This window comes from Nomia melanderi, unplaced genomic scaffold, assembly GCF_051020985.1.
Source record: "Nomia melanderi isolate GNS246 unplaced genomic scaffold, iyNomMela1 scaffold0466, whole genome shotgun sequence".
NCBI classification, from domain to species: domain Eukaryota; kingdom Metazoa; phylum Arthropoda; class Insecta; order Hymenoptera; family Halictidae; genus Nomia; species Nomia melanderi.
In genome coordinates this window covers 32,501-39,278 of record NW_027475581.1, presented here as the reverse complement: position 1 = coordinate 39,278, position 6,778 = coordinate 32,501, and the positions used below count along the sequence as shown (strand labels likewise).

The window sequence follows — 6,778 nt, the reverse complement described above, 5'->3', positions numbered from 1 at the left end:
GACACGCGCAAAAACCACAGGCATTGTATACTGTATATATATATGTTACAGTCACAGCCTTCGCGCGTTTTACTCTCCGACGCGGGGTTTCCACGACGAAAGAGAGACAGTTTCGTGGCGGGTGACTCGGCCGAATCGCTACGACGGGTATTTCTATTATAGAACGAATCATCGCCACCCTTTACCAGTGCCCGACGAAGGAATCACAAGGTCATCTGGAGTTTACAATGCCAGCGACGGTAATTCCAACGAAGACCCGATAAGTCAACTCATCGTTCTATTTCTCCCCGTACAGAAAAGCGAATCGACGCTAACGCACCTCGCGCAAGCACGAACGTTCTCTTCGCGTGGATCATCCCATCGTCGAAAGATGTAAAGACGCATTGGAGATCGTGGTCTCTGGCGGGCTCATTGCACGCCCACTGCATATCTTTCCTCGAATCGAGAATGATTCGTCCACTAAGGCTGCGAAACTACGCGTCGAGGAAACTAGGGGAAAGAAGCGGATGCGAGCGAAACGACAATACATTATGGAAACGTCGCGAAACAATGTTCGGCGGTTGCTCGTTTCCTCCTGCGGACGTTTCATTGCTCGGGCGCTTCACGTCCCTCCGTAACCTTCGCGCGATCGCGTGCCCCGGAGAGCCGGCAACCGGTGAACCACAGGCGTATAAACTATAGTCTTCTATAGCAAGCCTTCGGCGGTTACTCTCCGACGCGGGGATTCCACGACGAGAGAGAATTTCGTGGCGGGTGACATCGGTCGAAACGCTACGACGGGTATTTCTATTATAGAACGAATCATCGCCACCCTTTACCAGTGCCCGACGAAGGAATCACAAGGTCATCTGGAGTTTACAATGCCAGCGACGGTAATTCCAACGAAGACCCGATAAGTCAACTCATCGTTCTATTTCTCCCCGTACAGACAAGCGAATCAACGCTATCGCACCTCACGCATGCACGAACGTTCTCTTCGCGTGAATCGTCCCATCGTCGAAAGATATAGCCGCTTGGAGATCGTGGCCCATCAAGTTCTTCCGTAACTCCTGCGCGATCGCGTACCCCGGAGAGCAGGCAACCGGTGAACCACAGGCGTATAAACTATAGTCTTCTATAGCAAGCCTTCGCGTTTACTCTACGACGCGGGGATTCCACGACGAGAGAGATTTCGTGGCGGGTGACACGGCCGAATCGCTACGACGGGTATTTCTATTATAGAACGAATCATCGCCACCCTTTACCAGTGCCCGACGAAGGAATCACAAGGTCATCTGGAGTTTACAATGCCAGCGACGGTAATTCCAACGAAGACCCGATAAGTCAACTCATCGTTCTATTTCTCCCCGTACAGAAAAGCGAATCGGCGCTATCGCACCTCACGCAAGCAGGAATGATCTCTTCGCGTGGATCGTCCATCGTCGAAAGATGTAAGACGTACAGAAATCGTGGTCCATCACGATTATTCGTAACTCTCCGAGTCGCGTATCTGAGAGTAGGACAAACGGAGAACCACAGCATAAATAATACTATATGTTTCTTATATAGTTAGCCTTCGCGTTTTACTCTCCGACGCGGGGATTCCACGACGAGAGAGAATTCGTGGCGGGTGACATCGGTCGAAACGCTACGACGGGTATTTCTATTATAGAACGAATCATCGCCACCCTTTACCAGTGCCCGACGAAGGAATCACAAGGTCATCTGGAGTTTACAATGCCAGCGACGGTAATTCCAACGAAGACCCGATAAGTCAACTCATCGTTCTATTTCTCCCCGTACAGACAAGCGAATCAACGCTATCGCACCTCACGCATGCACGAACGTTCTCTTCGCGTGAATCGTCCCATCGTCGAAAGATATAGCCGCTTGGAGATCGTGGCCCATCAAGTTCTTCCGTAACTCCTGCGCGATCGCGTACCCCGGAGAGCAGGCAACCGGTGAACCACAGGCGTATAAACTATAGTCTTCTATAGCAAGCCTTCGCGTTTACTCTACGACGCGGGGATTCCACGACGAGAGAGATTTTCGTGGCGGGTGACACGGCCGAATCGCTACGACGGGTATTTCTATTATAGAACGAATCATCGCCACCCTTTACCAGTGCCCGACGAAGGAATCACAAGGTCATCTGGAGTTTACAATGCCAGCGACGGTAATTCCAACGAAGACCCGATAAGTCAACTCATCGTTCTATTTCTCCCCGTACAGAAAAGCGAATCGGCGCTATCGCACCTCACGCAAGCAGGAATGATCTCTTCGCGTGGATCGTCCCATCGTCGAAAGATGTAAGACGTACAGAAATCGTGGTCCATCACGATTATTCGTAACTCTCCGAGTCGCGTATCTGAGAGTAGGACAAACGGAGAACCACAGGCATAAATAATACTATATGTTTCTTATATAGTTAGCCTTCGCGTTTTACTCTCCGACATGGGGATTCCACGACGAGAGAGAGTTTCGTGGCGGGTGTCTCGCCGAATCGCTACGACGGGTATTTCTATTATAGAACGAATCATCGCCACCCTTTACCAGTGCCCGACGAAGGAATCACAAGGTCATCTGGAGTTTACAATGCCAGCGACGGTAATTCCAACGAAGACCCGATAAGTCAACTCATCGTTCTATTTCTCCCGTACAGAAAGCGAATCGACGCTATCGCACCTCGCGCGAGCACGTAACTACTCTTCGCGTGGATCGTCCCATCGTCGAAAGATGTAAGACGCACGGAAATCGTGGCCCATCAACGTTTTTTTGTAACTCTGCCGATCGCGTATCACAGAGCCGAGACGCACATACCACAGGCGTATAATACCGTTTTCTTTCGTATGGTAAGCCTTCGCGTTTACTCTTCGGCGCGGGGTTTCCACGTCGAGAGAGACATTCGTGGCGGGTGACATCGGTCGAAACGCTACGACGGGTATTACTATTATAGAACGAATCATCGCCACCCTTTACCAGTGCCCGACGAAGGAATCACAAGGTCATCTGGAGTTTACAATGCCAGCGACGGTAATTCCAACGAAGACCCGATAAGTCAACTCAACGTTCTATTTCTCCCCGTTACAGAAAAGCGAATCGACGCTGTTGCACCTCACGCAAGCACGAACGTTCTCTTCGCGTGGATCGTCCCATCGTCGAAAGATGTAAGACGCACGGAAATCGTGGCACATCACGTGTTTTCGGAACTCTGTCGACCGCGTATCTCAGAGACGACGCGCGCGAACCACTGGCATATACTATTATATATCGCGTTTTACCCTCCGACGCGGGGATTCCACGACGAGAGAGAGTTTCGTGAGCGGGTTGACTCGGAAGAAACGCTACGACGGGTATTTCTATTATAGAACGCATCATCGCCACCCTTTACCAGTGCCCGACGAAGGAATCACAAGGTCATCTGGAGTTTACAATGCCAGCGACGGTAATTCCAACGAAGACCCGATAAGTCAACTCAACGTTCTATTTCTCCCCGTACAGAAAAGCGAATCGACGCAATCGCACCATACGCGTGCACGTAAACAACTCTTCGCGTGGATCGTCCCATCGTCGAGAGACGTAAGTTTTCATAGTATGAATTCGCGTTTTACTCTCCGACGCGGGGATTCCACGACGAGAGAGAGTTTCGTGAGCGGGTTGACTCGGAAGAAACGCTACGACGGGTATTTCTATTATAGAACGCATCATCGCCACCCTTTACCAGTGCCCGACGAAGGAATCACAAGGTCATCTGGAGTTTACAATGCCAGCGACGGTAATTCCAACGAAGACCCGATAAGTCAACTCAACGTTCTATTCTCCCCGTACAGAAAAGCGAATCGACGCAATCGCACCATACGCGTGCACGTAAACAACTCTTCGCGTGGATCGTCCATCGTCGAGAGACGTAAGTTTTCATAGTATGAATTCGCGTTTTACTCTCCGACGCGGGGATTCCACGACGAGAGAGAGTTTCGTGAGCGGGTTGACTCGGAAGAAACGCTACGACGGGTATTTCTATTATAGAACGCATCATCGCCACCCTTTACCAGTGCCCGACGAAGGAATCACAAGGTCATCTGGAGTTTACAATGCCAGCGACGGTAATTCCAACGAAGACCCGATAAGTCAACTCAACGTTCTATTACTCCCCGTACAGAAAAGCGAATCGACGCAATCGCACCATACGCGTGCACGTAACAACTCTTCGCGTGGATCGTCCCATCGTCGAGAGACGTAAGTTTCATAGTAAGCCTTCGGCGTTTTACTCTCCGACGCGGGGATTCCACGACGAGAGAGAGAGTTTCGTGAGCGGGTTGACTCGGAAGAAACGCTACGACGGGTATTTCTATTATAGAACGCATCATCGCCACCCTTTACCAGTGCCCGACGAAGGAATCACAAGGTCATCTGGAGTTTACAATGCCAGCGACGGTAATTCCAACGAAGACCCGATAAGTCAACTCAACGTTCTATTTCTCCCCGTACAGAAAAGCGAATCGACGCAATCGCACCATACGCGTACACGTAAACAACTCTTCGCGTGGATCGTCCCATCGTCGAGAGACGTAAGTTTTCATAGTATGAATTCGCGTTTTACTCTCCGACGCGGGGAACGACGAGAGAGAGTTTCGTGAGCGGGTTGACTCGGAAGAAACGCTACGACGGGTATTTCTATTATAGAACGCATCATCGCCACCCTTTACCAGTGCCCGACGAAGGAATCACAAGGTCATCTGGAGTTTACAATGCCAGCGACGGTAATTCCAACGAAGACCCGATAAGTCAACTCAACGTTCTATTTCTCCCCGTACAGAAAAGCGAATCGACGCAATCGCACCATACGCGTGCACGTAAACAACTCTTCGCGTGGATCGTCCCATCGTCGAGAGACGTAAGTTTTCATAGTATGAATTCGCGTTTTACTCTCCGACGCGGGGATTCCACGACGAGAGAGAGTTTCGTGAGCGGGTTGACTCGGAAGAAACGCTACGACGGGTATTTCTATTATAGAACGCATCATCGCCACCCTTTACCAGTGCCCGACGAAGGAATCACAAGGTCATCTGGAGTTTACAATGCCAGCGACGGTAATTCCAACGAAGACCCGATAAGTCAACTCAACGTTCTATTACTCCCCGTACAGAAAAGCGAATCGACGCAATCGCACCATACGCGTGCACGTAACAACTCTTCGCGTGGATCGTCCCATCGTCGAGAGACGTAAGTTTCCATACTATGAATTCGCGTTTTACTCTCCGACGCGGGGATTCCACGACGAGAGAGTGTTTCGTGAGCGGGTTGACTCGGAAGAAACGCTACGACGGGTATTTCTATTATAGAACGCATCATCGCCACCCTTTACCAGTGCCCGACGAAGGAATCACAAGGTCATCTGGAGTTTACAATGCCAGCGACGGTAATTCCAACGAAGACCCGATAAGTCAACTCAACGTTCTATTGCTCCCCGTACAGAAAAGCGAATCGACGCAATCGCACCATACGCGTGCACGTAACAACTCTTCGCGTGGATCGTCCCATCGTCGAGAGACGTAAGTTTCATAAGTAAGCCTTCGGCGTTTTATTCTCCGACGCGGGGATTCCACGACGAGAGAGTGTTTCGTGGCGGGTGACTAGGCCGAAACGCTACGACGGGTATTTCTATTATAGAACGAATCATCGCCACCCTTTACCAGTGCCCGACGAAGGAATCACAAGGTCATCTGGAGTTTACAATGCCAGCGACGGTAATTCCAACGAAGACCCGATAAGTCAGCTCATCGTTCTATTTCTCCCCGTACAGAAAGGCGAATCGACGCTATCGCACCTCGCGCGAGCACGTAACAACTCTTCGCGTGGATCGTCCCATCGTCGAGAGACGTAAGACGCACGGAAATCGTGGTTCATCGCGTCTTTTCCTACTCTCTTGAATCGCAATTTCGTATAGAGCCTACACACGCGAACCACCGGCATATACTATTTCTTCTCTCATAGTAAGCCTTCGCGCGTTTTACTCTCCGATGCGGGGATTCCACGACGAGAGAGTGTTTCGTGGCGGGTGTCTCGGCCGAATCGCTACGACGGGTATTTCTATTATAGAACGAATCATCGCCACCCTTTACCAGTGCCCGACGAAGGAATCACAAGGTCATCTGGAGTTTACAATGCCAGCGACGGTAATTCCAACGAAGACCCGATAAGTCAACTCATCGTTCTATTTCTCCCCGTACAGAAAAGCGAATCGACGCTATCGCACCTCGCGCGAGCACGAAACAACTCTTCGCGTGGATCGTCCCATCGTCGAAAGATGTAAGACGCACGGAAATCGTGGTTCGGCGGGCTCTATGCGCCTTGTTCAAAGTAAAAAAAAAAAATTTCGACGGACGGGAGAAGTGTATTTCTCCGCGCGTAAGCCGTTCGAAATTTCCGACGGACGGGAGATGAACTCTCCGCGCGTAAGCCGTCTAGTCATACAGCAGAGCAGGTATCGAGATACCTCTCTGTGCATGATCGTTCAAGTATTTTTCACGAGGAAGCGTTGTTGCACGTTTATCGCTCCTTCCTCCTCTGTATATATAATATTATTTCTCTTGTGTATCGAGTGTGTGCAGAAATTGAACTCGTACACTTATATATATATATGTATGTATCTTTCGCTCCTTTTTATATTATCTTTCGCTCCACTCTTTATATTTCTCATGTTTCCTTCTTTCGGTCAGTTCTTGTAGTGTATTTTGCTCGTTAATGATCCTTCCGCAGGTTCACCTACGGAAACCTTGTTACGACTTTTACTTCCTCT

General features: G+C 50.0%; 1 non-coding gene across 1 annotated transcript in view; it reads right to left on the bottom strand.

Moving 5' to 3' along the window:
• Positions 1–6,721: 6,721 nt before the first annotated feature.
• The window catches only part of LOC143176270 (small subunit ribosomal RNA), a 1,914-nt gene continuing 1,857 nt past the window's right edge, over positions 6,722–6,778 (bottom strand). The window contains exon 1 of the ribosomal RNA XR_013000845.1: positions 6,722–6,778. This exon is cut by the window's right edge and continues 1,857 nt beyond it. This is a non-coding gene — a ribosomal RNA (small subunit ribosomal RNA).